This window comes from Haliotis asinina, chromosome 11, assembly GCF_037392515.1.
Source record: "Haliotis asinina isolate JCU_RB_2024 chromosome 11, JCU_Hal_asi_v2, whole genome shotgun sequence".
In the NCBI taxonomy this organism is placed as follows: domain Eukaryota; kingdom Metazoa; phylum Mollusca; class Gastropoda; order Lepetellida; family Haliotidae; genus Haliotis; species Haliotis asinina.
In genome coordinates, this window is record NC_090290.1 from 20163736 (window position 1) to 20177760 (window position 14025).

The 14025-nt window shown below is 41.3% G+C and overlaps 1 pseudogene; it reads right to left on the reverse strand.

The window, feature by feature from the left end:
• Nucleotides 1-8775: 8775 nt before the first annotated feature.
• The window catches only part of LOC137255336 (uncharacterized), a 36489-nt pseudogene continuing 31239 nt past the window's right edge, over nt 8776-14025 (reverse strand).

A 14025-nucleotide genomic window follows, 5' to 3' on the forward strand; every position in this document is an offset into this window, starting at 1 on the left:
CCCATTTGGGTGTCCCACTTCTTTTGCATCAGATCACGGATATAAGATCTAATAACAGCTTTATAATCAGAGTATGGAATCAGAAGTGGTGTTACAGATTTGTTGAGTGCTGCCTTGGCAGCAAGGTCAGCCAGTGTGTTACCAGAGATTCCAACATGGCTTGGTAACCAGCAAATGACGATGTCGTATTGCCCAGTAGCAAGATCATTATACAATTCAACAATATCAGTTAAAAGTGGATGTTGAGAAGATACATTTTTGATAGCCTGAAGGCATGAAAGAGAGTCTGAATAAATGATGTACTGTTTATATTTTGGGTGTTTTTTTATATATTTTAGGGCTGTTAATATGGCATGTGCTTCTGCTGTAAAAATGGAACTGCTGTCTGGTAATCTGGAAGATATTGTCCTGGATCCAATGACAGTGGCACAAGCAACTGCGCCACCATCCTTGGACCCATCTGTAAATAAGGATTTATACGTACTATAGTTACTTTTTAATTGATTATATGCTTGTTTATATTGTAATTCATTAGTTTCTGATTTTTTGTATTTACTTAATGTAAGGTCAACTTGTGGTCTAACCAGTTGCCAAGGAGGTGAAGAAAACAAGCGAGAAGGGGCTATATTTTCTAGTTCAATACCAGCAGCTGAGAGAAAAGGTTTTACTCTTAGTCCAAGAGGCGGAACAAGTGAAGGCTTTTTATTGTACAATTCTCCATACGGGGGATTGAAGACACAATTATATGCAGGGTTGGACGTATTTGAATACAGTTTAGTGAGATACTGCAACGATAATTTAATACGGCGTTGATCAAGGGAAGGTTCATCTGCTTCAACGTATAGACTGTCAATAGGGGAAGTTCGGAATGATCCGAGACAAAGTCTTAGCCCTTGATGATGGATAGAATCAAGTATTTTGAGGTTGCTTTTACAGGCTCCACCATAAACAATGGAACCGTAATCCAGTTTAGAACGGATGAGTGATCTGTATAAATGTAGGAGGGTTGATTGGTCTCCTCCCCACTTTGTATTTGAAACGACTTTCAACAAATCAAGCGCCTTCAAGCATTTGGTTTTTAGGTATTTAATATGTGGCAGAAAGGTTAAGTGTGAGTCAAAGATAAGACCAAGGAACTTAGCTTCCTTGACAACTTTGATGGGTGCACCATTTAAAGACAAGTTAGGGTCTTTATGAGGTTTGTATTTTCGGCAAAAGTGAATGCAATTTGTCTTAGATTGAGAAAATTTAAACCCATTCTCAAGGCACCATTTATGAATTTTGTTGAGACACATTTGTAACTGTCTCTCAATGGCTCGCATGTTTTTGCCACGACAAGAAATATTAAAGTCATCCACGAAAAGGGAACCATTGATTGAATCTGTTAAAACATTTGAAAGACTATTTATTTTAATACTGAATAAAGTGACAGACAAAATACTGCCTTGTGGGACACCCTGGTCCTGCTTATAATAATCAGACAGGGTAGAACCCACACGCACTTGAAATTGCCTGTCAGTTAAAAACTCAGCTATAAACTCAGGCAAACGGCCCCGTAAACCAAAATCATGTAAATCTCTTAAAATACCGTACTTCCATGTTGTGTCATAAGCTTTTTCCAAATCAAAAAATATTGACACAGAATGCTCCTTGTGAAGAAGGGCATTTTTAACAAAGGACTCCAATCGGACTAAATGGTCAATGGTACTGCGATTTTTACGAAAACCACATTGAATATTAGTGATTAAATTGTTAGATTCTAGGTACCAAGTTAATCTGTTATTGACCATGCGCTCCATGGTTTTGCAAACACAGCTAGTCAAGGAAATGGGTCTATAGTTGGATGGATCTGTATGATCACGTCCAGGTTTAGGTATGGGCACAACTATAGCATCACGCCAAGAGGAAGGAAATGTACGCGATATCCAAATTTCATCGAAAATATTCAATAGTGTCTCTAAACAGGAGTTAGGTAAGTGTTTCAGGAGCTGATAATGTATGTTATCAGCTCCTGTTGCAGTATCGTGAGCTTGTTCAAGGGCAGTATGAAGCTCATGGATGGAAAAGAGTTCGTTATAGTCTTCCCCATTATCAGAATGAAAATTAATTCGTTTCTTTTCCTGCAGTTTTTGGTATTTTTGAAATTGAGGAACGTAGTTTGATGAAGAAGAATGTTTAGCAAGTGTTTCACCCAGTTTATTTGCGATATCAGATTTATCTGTTAATACCTGATCTCCAGTTTTGAGATGATGTATGCTTGATTTGTTACCCTTACCTTTAATTCTCTGGATCATGTTCCATACTTTAGACATTGGCGTACGTGAAGTGATTTTCGAAACGTAGTTTTGCCACGACTGGCGCTTATTGTGCTTGAAGGTACGCCGTGCTTTAGCATTTAAGATTTTATATTTATTCAAATTATGAACCATTGGGTGGCGACGGAAATAGTGTTCAGCCTTTTTCCGTGCCTTTCGAGCTTGTTTGCAGTCATTATTAAACCACGGTTTACGTATATGTGGATTGGTAGAGGACTTAGGAATACATTCATCGGCAATTTTGTTTAGTTCATCAGAGAATAATTGCACAGAATCAGGAGCACCAACAAAACGAGCAGGATTCAGTTTGTCAGTACATAGTAATTCAAATAAAGGCCAGTTAGCTTTGCTGAAGTTCCATCGTGATGATGGAGGAATATCAGCCGGGATTGATGGTTTAAGAATGGTTGGAAAATGATCGCTGCCGCACAGGTCACTATGGACAGACCATTCAAATTCATTTAACAGATCTGCATCAGTGAGGGACAAGTCAAGAGATGAATATGTGCCCGTACCAGGATGCAAATATGTTTTCGAAGTATCATTAAATATACACAGATCGTTGTTGGAAAGAAAATCTTCCAGTATCTTTCCAGTTTGGTTTGTGTCAGAACTACCCCAAAGTGGATTATGACCGTTTAAGTCACCCATAATGATACATGGCTTCGGCAGTTGGTCATAGAGCGCCTGAAGATCAGTTTGGTGAAGATGAGTAGATGGTGGTATATATAGGGAGCATAATGTAAAAACAATGCTCAAAGTCAATCTCACAGCGACGGCCTGAAGTGTTGTATTGAGGGGAACAGGGCTGTGAATGACACCCTGTCGCACCAAAATGGAAGATCCCCCAGTAGCCCTAAATCCTGGAGGAGAAAAGAAGTTATATGAAGCATACTGCCGTATATCAAATTGATCTGTTGCTTTAAAATAAGTTTCCTGTAAACAAAATGCCGATGGTTTGAAATCCTGTATTAGTAGTTGCAAATCATTAAAATTATTCTTTAGTCCTCTACAATTCCATTGAACAATGGTGTCTAAACTACTCATGGAGGCTCAATCGGAGTTCGTGAGTTGGTGTGGGGTCTACTCCCACAGACTGGGGGAGATGGGGTGACCTCCATCTCCAAAGGATCAAATTGATTTTGAACCTGTATGGGGGACGACTGAGAGGAAGGTACCTCCAAGTGTTGGATGGTTCTGGTTCTTCTCGATTGCTTCTTTTCCTTTTGCACATTTTTAGATGATTTATGTTGTATTTTCGATGTACATTCTGTTACAGACACAGGATCAGCTGAAGGAGTCGATGTGATAGAATCTGTCTGAGAGGCCGATGTTGAAGTATTGGATTCGACCATTTGAGAGGTCTCATCTGTGTCACCTATTGTAAGTTGTTTGTGTACCCACGATATTGACGTTTGGCACGACGCAGATCTCATGGGAGGTTTAGAAGTAGTGGCACGTGATGAAACTGCATCAGAATATGACACTGATGAAGTGGTTGAAATAGCTACCAATTTTCTAGCTTCAGCATATGAAATATTGCTGGTGTATTTGATATTTTGGATTTTATTTTCAAGTTCATAAGAAGGGCAAGATTTGGATGAAGCCAAGTGATCACCATTGCAGTTGGCACACTTGATGACATTTGTGCACTCAGAGAGTTCATGTGCATCACCACAACGAGAACATATCGTCTTGTTACGACAGAACTTGGCCCCATGACCAAACTTTTGGCATTTAAAGCATCGGAGTGGAGATGGTACATACACCTCAACTCCGATATTAAAGTATCCAGCTTTAACATATTTTGGAAGTGAAGAAAGTGAAAACGTAAACAGGTAAGTGTTCAGCTTCATGATTGTGCCATCATCTTTCTTTTTAGTAAAACGCTTTACTCCGATTACTCCCTGGCTTTTTAGTTCATTGACAATGTCATCTTCATTCATGTCATAAAGGCAACGTGCCCTGTCTCTGACCATACCTCTACAGGAATTCAGAGTTCTATGCACTGAGACAACAACAGGTGTATTCACAAACTGTTTTAGTTTCAACAGATTGTCCGATTGTTGTCTCCGTGCACATTCCACTAAAAGCGAACCATTTCGGAGACGTGTAACGTCCTTCACTTCTCCACAGACACCTTGAATGCCTTTAGATATTGCAAAGGGGTTAAGTTTCAACGGAATATCGTTTGGAGATGAGATAACTATGAACCTCGGCCACGTGTCAACAATATCAGAAGATCCTTCATCAGATGATATAGACTCCACATATCGACGTTTATGTTTGGATGAACCAGATGGAATAGAAAGTGCCATGGTGTAGGAAAAGCGTTCGACATCCCTGCTCCCCACCCACCATGGAGTGTCAACGAGGACGGTGAAACAGCGGAAACCAGTCTGTACCACCAGGGCTACAGGGATGTTATACTCCAGCTAATAAAAACTTGAAAAGCTATGGAATCAAACAGAAGAATGCCAGGTTGGTTCGCCCTTCACACCTTTCTGGAGAAACACAGAATTCAGAGGTCTTTATTGCCAGATTGGCCCATGAGCCACCGCCTTCTGGCATAGGACTCTAGGCAATTGGAAGAGAACAGGCCATGGATGATTTTCATTCAAATCAGTCACAATAATTTTCACATTTGTCTGTTTCAAAATTAATGTGTCCATGCTCAGTGCATGACGTGACCAGCCGATTGATAGAATCGGGCCGATTCTACCACCCGTCTAGGTGAAGTAAGGGCCAAAGTGGTGTGTTGAGCAAAAGGAACACGTCCCAGGCTCCCAGTGCCCTCAACCACCAGACTACCGTCCTCCACCGACACGGGACGCAACCCACGGCAAACAGGTTGCCCAATTTGGTCGCCTCTTACGACCAGCAATGGGGTGCTGTGGACACATTCTGTCCCGGGTCCACACGGGACGATAGTGTCGATCTGCATATAGCCAAGTAAGAACGTTTCAAAGGAGGATCGTATCTGGACTTGCCACCGTACTACAAGAAAAAGCAAGCCATGGTCAACATCAAAACCAAAGGCAACGATTGCCTGGTGGTGATGATCAGATCCGCGATGTTTCTGACCGAATCGCATTTGGACAGACTTTCCAGCTATTCCGAAAATGACAGGCACGACTGGGATTGCATAGACGAATCCATTCCCACCTCCCAGATACCCAAAATAAAAAAAGCCAGAACCACTGCATAGCTTGAAAGCCCTCTTAAAAAAGTCGACACTGTCACTCCTTCCTCGGACAACAGTTTTACGCACAAAAACGCACGAACATGAAGCGTGTGAGTTCGGTTACGCTGCTGTCTAATACGATGGATGAACGAATGCTCCCATCATCTACCGAGGTCCCGGCGCGGTCGAAATGTTTGTAACGTACATACAACATAAGGAGAAAAAATCAGGGATGAGTTGTCACATACCGCTCCCATGCGCATGACAGAGGAGTGAGTCAGTGAGTTATATTTAACGTCACATCGGCAATATTTCAGGCACATCGTGACGAGAACATTTAACACTGAAATGAAATATATGGGTATTATAAAAACCTGTCGACAAAGGAGAATAACACAACTAGAATATCACTATTAGCATTAAAACTAAAGTGGAAAAATAATATCACTATTTGGACAATACAATATAAAGACTATAGATGTCAACACCCGTGAGATAGGAGGATAAAATCGCTCAGCTCGTGCAGCCTCGTGCCAACGTTCTGATAGATTTGTAAGGCATCGAACACGTTTTATATCGATATGTGACTGGAATTACGATTCCACTTAATAATGTGTAAGCACTGGGCATTGGAAAACATAATTCTGTGTAACCGTTACGTCTTTGTGTGGCATTTTAGAAGCTAGAATGAACAAAGTACAAAACATTCATGAAAAACGACTTCTTTATTACTAGTGCGACGTATAGACAGCAATTCTTGTACAGTTGTCAAGCAGAAATGTAACATACAGTGGTGTCAAAGTATATATATTAAGTGTAACAAAGAAAACACCAACAATTTAACGGGCACAACAGGTTGGACATAGCGGTGATGAAGCCAGTGGGTAAAGAATGGGAAATGACATAGAAGCCAGAGTGTACAAGCACGTGTACGTGTACAAATGAAAAGGGGTGATGTTTAACAAGGCGGATATGTTTATAAAGCTGGTTGGGCTTGCTGGAGGAGTGTATAATAAACTGATGGAATTAATAGAGAGAATTCTTTATTGCAACTTGTCACACCCTACTACAGAGTCCGGCCTCTTTAGGCCTATGAGACATGGTAAAAACAAGGATGAAAACCACTGTAATATAAAAAATTAAAATGGCACATTCTTGTAACATCCTTGATCTCGGCTGATGGTACCTAGCCTACCAAAGGAATTTTGGAATCCAAATGTGTACAATCTATAGTGCGTATCTCATCTCTGATAGCTGAAAACACATTTTCACTCGTTGCTTCGCAAAAAAACAGGACTTGCGACTTCACCGAACGTATTTGACAAACGATATGGGATAGTCATGTTGAGATTATAACATACGAAGATTCGCCATATCTATATTTAAAGCCGAAATTAAAATGGCCAGCAAATCAGCTAGAGTCAATTAATTATGTGCATTAAAACCCATCAAAGAGCTGAGCGCAGATAGATTCACCCTTTTCGATGATATATTCTTGTACCCCTTTAAAATATGGCACCAAACATTGAGGAATTCCTTTAATAAATAATAGCTCCCTTTACCCGAACAGCCTTAAATATATATCGATACATGAAACATCTACTTCATACCCGGGACGACCCGTGAAGGTCCCGGGGTAGAATAGGCCTTCAGCAACCCATGCTTGCCATAAAAGGCGACTCAGCTTGTCGTAAGAGGCGACTAACGGGATCGGGTGGTCAGGCTCGCTGACTTGGTTGACGCGTGTCATCGGTTCCCAACATGATTTACATGATTTAGTTATCAGCACATATTTAAGGTTACCTCGGCACAAGTACGTCATTAATTACTTTATTTTAACACCGTGTCTCAGTTTCCTATGTTTAATACTGGGCTAGCTGCATGTTAACAGGATTTAGTTATCAGCCCTGTAAGATCATTTGATGTCAGATAGAATCTAGGATACATTCAACGGCACAACCAAATTTACATATGTACATATCATTATTATGTCATTTGTATATGTTTTTAGTGTCAAACCTGGTAAAGATCTCTACAGTTATAGCAACTGTCACGTAATTATTGGATGTTTTTAAAATTGACTGTATCCTTAAAGGGGGTTAAGGTATTTTATAATATTTTCCTCCAGAGAGGATACGTAAATCCCAAAACATTCGACAAAAATGTTGATCTACCAAAATGTATAATTGTAGTATGCTTCTTGTTTACAGCAATCGGCAGCGACTGAACGGAGGGTGTAATTCCAGCTGGAAAGGCAATGGAAAGGCAATGTTAGTCAACATGGCAGAATGAGTGAGTTTAGTTTTACGCCGCGCTCAGCAATGTTAAAGCAGTCAACGGCATCAGCATCGATCTGCGCAACTGGGGACCGATCACGTCTCAACCAAGTCAACGAGTCTGACCATCCGATTCATTTCTTACCACAACCATAGTAACCTAGTATAACGTGATGGAAACTGATTGCTTTTAAATGGTTTGGCCATAGTTGAAATAAATGTATGCATTATTATTTGAAAGTCCAAACTATTCATATGTTAGAGCTGTATGAAAATGTACATCAAAATGTACTGTTGGTATTTTATTGATGCATTTTAAAGATGTAACGCGCTGGCAGGTTTCAGTACATATTTTGGTCCCACATCACTGGAAGCGAGGATAATACATGCATTTAAACAAACACCATATTAAGACCAATGAAATCGTCATAATTCCTACAATAATCAAAAGAAATAAAGCTGTTCTGAGAGTCGATGGACCGCCCACAGCAATGAAACATTTCTACACTCACAATCAGGCTTTGATAATATATGTTGCAAAAAGGTGAGCTTATCATGTATATTAAGTGGGACCAGTCTCAAATATTTTTTTAAGAAAAGAAGGCGAGCGTCACTTTGTATATATGACCGAAACAATTGTGAGATTTATCGGAGTCAATCAGTTTTGATATGATATGATAACAATGATTATTATGAGTGTGCAATGAAACTTGCACTTCCTTGTCAACATAATTGATTGCAATCACTCGAGGGATGACGTGTAATTCACGTGAGTACAAAAAAACCCACCAAAACATGTGTTATGCCAGATCATTGTCAAAACATAATAGTCTGCAGTGATCTATGGACCTTCTTGACAACCGTCAAACTGGCAACTGTTTTCAGCACGTGCCACGTGCGTTGTGTTTTTGGATAGTGATAAAGAGAAATGGTGGTGCGTTCATAAGATGTCTGTCCTTGAAAAGTTTCCAAAGGTCGGAGAAGCTTGCTGCCATCACAGCTAATTAAGGTAGTAATACGAATCATCATGGGCTGGGCTCAGGCCAAAGGACTCCTCCAGTTTCCCCACAACATCCGCAAACGTAGGACGCGCTTCAGGACGCAGCACCCAGCAGCTGACCATCATGCTGTAATGGCTGGAAACAATGACCAAAATAAGAAACGCAAGACCAGTCCAGGTAGATATATGCAGCTCTAATTCATCCATCCATCCAACGGTGGTTTTAGTACATTTACATATAAATAACAAACCAAGGAAATTGAAGTAATTCTTTGAAAGGACATAACATATCGTTTCACGAATTACATTTGAGTTTGTGTGTCAGTTCAAGAAGGGCTTGCACCTCTTTGGAAGTTAAAACTCGCATCGCCTTCACTCATTACACACATCAGACATTGCTACTAGCGTTGTCATCAAATACTCACATATCCTCAGAATACTCAGGTCTGGGGAGTCGGTAACCGTCCTTGATTTTGGTAGGAATATCTCTGCTCCTAAGGTCAGGATATGGCGTCTGACCTGATATTGATAAGAATTATTAAAACCCCAAGGACATTGATGAATCATTCATTTGCTCATTCCAAAGTTGTTTCTGATCATTCATTAACAATTGTATTCATAGGAGTTTTGTGTTTTAGTAAGCACATGTATCCTTACATACGTTGTTATGTAAAACAACACAAACACAAACACACACACACACACACACACACACACACACACACACACACACACACACACACACTAAGTGCATCTTAGTATAGACTAACATCTAGTCTCTTAAATGAAAATATTATTACACGGCAACGGTTCCCAAATTGTGAACATGCACTATGACCAAAAGGAGTCCAGAGACTGTCTTCATGAGGCTAACATCTAGTCTCTGAAATGAACATACAAATAAGAACCTGTCCGCAAATTATAAACTACCATGAATAGGAGCCTAGATGCTTCCGTGGGTTCTCTTGGATATATTTGTTTCAGGCTCTTTGTGACAGAATAAAATAATGACAGTTCACTAAATGACGTTTCAATGCATATTCAAGATGTAATGGTAACACATACCCATGCTGAAGATCTCCCACATTGTGATCCCAAAGGACCAGATGTCACTCTTCTCAGTAGCTTCCTCCAGAGAATGAAGACACTCAGGCGCAGTCCACTTCAGTGGGATTCGATTCTGGAAAGGACATTTGATTATTGAGAGTATTAACCTTTACCTTGCACCTGAATATTACTATTCCTGGGTACATGGGTCTAACATGCCCGTGCACATTCCCATTCGGTTTACCTTTTTCACTAAACATAATCAAAGGTCTTCGTCTGCTGCAAGTTATCAGTAATAGCCACATAGAAGAGCTTAGAAGAGTTATCCACTCTGGAAAGTGAGTAATTTTGTCATCTTTAAAAAATAATGTTTGGAGAACATACGAGTCTAGCTTTGATCACTTTCTAATTTCTATAATTTTTTCTTCTTGCAAGCGAAAATAAAAAGAACAGACGTGCAGGACTTACTCAATAAAGCCATACTGGTCTTTATGAGGAGTCACAGACGGCCTCTTATGATCTCAATAGGGATATGTTGTTTTTTTCTGATGTTCTTGCCAACTTAGAAGCCAATGACCCTGTATCTCTCCATCTTGCCAAGGCTCTTATGCCTAACCCTCATTGGGAGTTACATGGTACAGACATGTCACGGCAGAGTTCTAGGACTAGGACAAAGCCCAATACAGATGAGATTGGGTCCTCCAAGGTGGTGAGGGAGACATTCTCTAACCATGGGTATAAGCAAAGGAGGAAGGGGCAGGCCAAACCAAATGTATGGCCCCTCAACCTATCCCATTTAACTGAGCCCAGGGGAATGAAACACGTGAAACCCTATCCACCCAAGGGGCAGCTACATACCCAGGTTCCGTTGTCCCCAACCTGCACGTGATGACAGTCTGGAGGACAGAGCATAGAAATCTCAGATAGAGAGTCAGAGGAGGCGACGGCACATCTGCTGAAGAGGAATTGGAGTGACCCCATGGGACATCTGACTTCAAAAACCCCTGTTGGACCTGTAACCCCTACGTGTGCCAGGAAGATGAGAACAGTTTGTCAGTATACATAGGGGGATACCCTAGGGTTAGCCATACCCAAAGGGTACAAAATTGCAGCAATAGGTGAAGACACTGGTATGGCAGCCATCACTGTTCCCGCTCCCAGATGGGTCTGAGATGTATAGGGACTACGTTTAACACGATAAAAGAGAGCATAAGTTCTTAGTGGTCCGCATACCAACCAGTTGGGAGAATACTCAAACCATGCCACTCCGGGATCATTCTGGATATTTTAAAGATGATCCCCCACATGCCCCTTGAGGTAGGCAAACCTCTACGATGTGTAAACCTTTACCTAATGAGAACTATCGTTCAGACATTGCAGTCCTGACAAACAGAATTCCATATCCCTTACTCCAAAACATCTGTGAATCCACCATCGACTGTATCAGGTAACCAATTATCATCAGAACTCCATTCAGAGCCCATATCCCATCTTCATTCCTTTCTTACCAAACACTTTCTTGTTGACCCCTTTCGCTGACAGCTATCTTCCCTTCTATTTACGTGGGGCAGTGGAGTAGGCTTATGCTTTAAGTATTCGTTCATCATATGTGTTCGATTACCCATATGGGTACAATTTGATAAGTTCACTTCTGGTGTCCCCCGTCACGATATTGCTGCAGTTGTGATAAACGCAACGTAAAAACATTCTCACTCTCCATGTTCGTAAAAGAAACAATCTTTTTGACCATGCTGTCAGTCACAAAGAGTTTGCAAATAGCATACTCGGTGATGATGTGATCTACATCCACTCAATCACTCCACATCCACACTAACGACCACGTCCAAACCAAAGTGGAGGTAATTATCCTCGTTTACGCACGCATGCACGCACGGACACACACACACACACACTACGCTGGTTTGTCAGTGTACCTCGATGTTTATGCTGCTGATACCTAGCTTGTCTGTTCCAGACTCGATTATTTACAGACCGCCAGCATACAACTGGAATATTGCAGAGCGCGGCGTAAAACTAAACTCACTCACCCATAAAGTTCCATCTGAATGAGGTGACCATGGGATTTCCACTATGAAATGTTGCACTAATCACACAAAAACATAAAATACATGGCTTGTGAATCAGTCGGTTTACCTCTGTTTGATTGGTGGTGCTGTCACCGTCGTTGGCGTCGTCCATGCACCTCGGGCCAAATCCACTGATCTTCACCTCATGTGTAAATGTCAGTAGGCAGTTCCGAGCAGCCAGTTTGCGGTGAACAATCTATACAAGTAAATAGACATATTACTGGATGGTACCCCTGGTTCTGTGTATGAATGAGTTCACCCAGATTATGTCCCTCTAAGTAGAATACTCGAAGTCGTTATTTTCAACAAAGTGGTAGGGCCTAAGAATAGTCTTAACATACATGATAACTGGCACAAACTGCTTGAAGGACGATTCTCACAACTGTACCCGAAATCATGTTATGTAACAGAGTGGCATTTAGAAAGAATCTCTGGAACAGAAAGCATTAGGGCATCCATAGGCGCGTACGTCTTTACTGGCCAAGAATTCCATTCCTCGAGCAACACCCAGGGCAAACATCTGAATTCGTTCCAGAAGGTCCATGTCCACGTTTTCCTGACTCTTCTTGAGCCACTTGTCCAGCTGACCATTCTCACAGTACTCTAAGACCATCACTGGACCAACTGTAAGAGAGTGTGTGGGTGGTTGAGTGAGTGAGTGATACGCCACACCTTATCAGCAATCGGGCATCTATTCAAGACACTGGTCGGAAGATATAAATCGACATAGCACCCTGAAGAGCAATTAGTCAGAGCCATGACTATTGCATATGGTAGGCTTAAACAGTCCCGACTACCGACGGGTTATCCTGTTAAATGGACCCGTGAAGGTCCATGTTAGAATAGGCCTCATGCTTGCCATGAAAGTCGACTGAGCGTGTTGTAAGAGGCGACTAACTTTATCGGCTGGTCAGGCTCGCTGACTTGGTTGACACGTGTCATCGGTTCCCAATCGCGCAGATCGATGCTCATGTTGTTGATCACTGGATTGTCCGGTCCAGACTTCATCATTTACAGACTGCCACCATATAGCTGGAATATTGCTGAGTGCGGCGTAAAACTAAACTCACTCACTCCTGTTTAATGATCACCCAACCAGACCACTCAGATCCATCTCTATGTTATTCTTAAGTAGTGATTGGAAGAATGTGGTTACAGGCGATTTCCCATTCAAGCTGCAATACTTTGCAATTTCCTTCCAGAACGTATGCAAAGGACGCCATGTCTTGCTGTTTTCAAGCCAAACCTAAAGAAATCGGTCTTCACAAAATACTATGAGTAGAGAAATAATCACATATGATGAGCTATGATTATACTTTAGCGCATTATAAATGGAATGGTGTGACATACAATGGGGTTGTACAATTATACTCACTGTCATCGTTCTTGACAACCGCGCCGAGAAATTTCAACACATTGCGATGTTCACCGACTTGTGTTGCAGCAAAATTGATCTTGGCCATCATCAGCAACTTGCTTTCATCATCTGGTGTGTCTGCAATGATAATTGAAGCCCTTGAAGCAGTTAAAAGAAATTCAGACATTCGTCTTTGCATTGTTCTTGGTAGCACATTCGTACATATGTGTGGTGGCTGGGCGAGGCATGAAAACCTGATTTAATTCAGATTAATTGCCAACAGGAGCTTTCTTGCTTCTTTAAAATACATTTCCATTGATGGTGTTATTTGTCCACCGTGTTTACCTTTGATCACCTTTGCTGCCACTTCGCTCGTTGTTTTACCGGATGTCAGAGAAGCCTTATATATACGCGCAAATCTTCCGGTGTGAAGCTTGTCCTCTAAAATTAGGTCTTCCATGGATATATGCCATGTCTGGACAGAGGCGAACGTCATGCATCCGTAGAGATAGATGTCTTCGTCGTCATGTACATTGTTCTTGGTCAAATATAAATATTCAGACGATCAGTAGATGGGAGAATGAGTGGTTTTAATTTTACGCCGCGCTCAGCAGTATTACAGCTATATGGCGGCAGTCTGGGCAAGACAATCCAGTGATCAACAGCAATTGGCACGGATTAATATGTGTTGACCAAGTCAGCGAGCCTGACCACCCGATCCCGTTAGTTGCTTCATACGTGAGTGAGGTTAGTTTTACG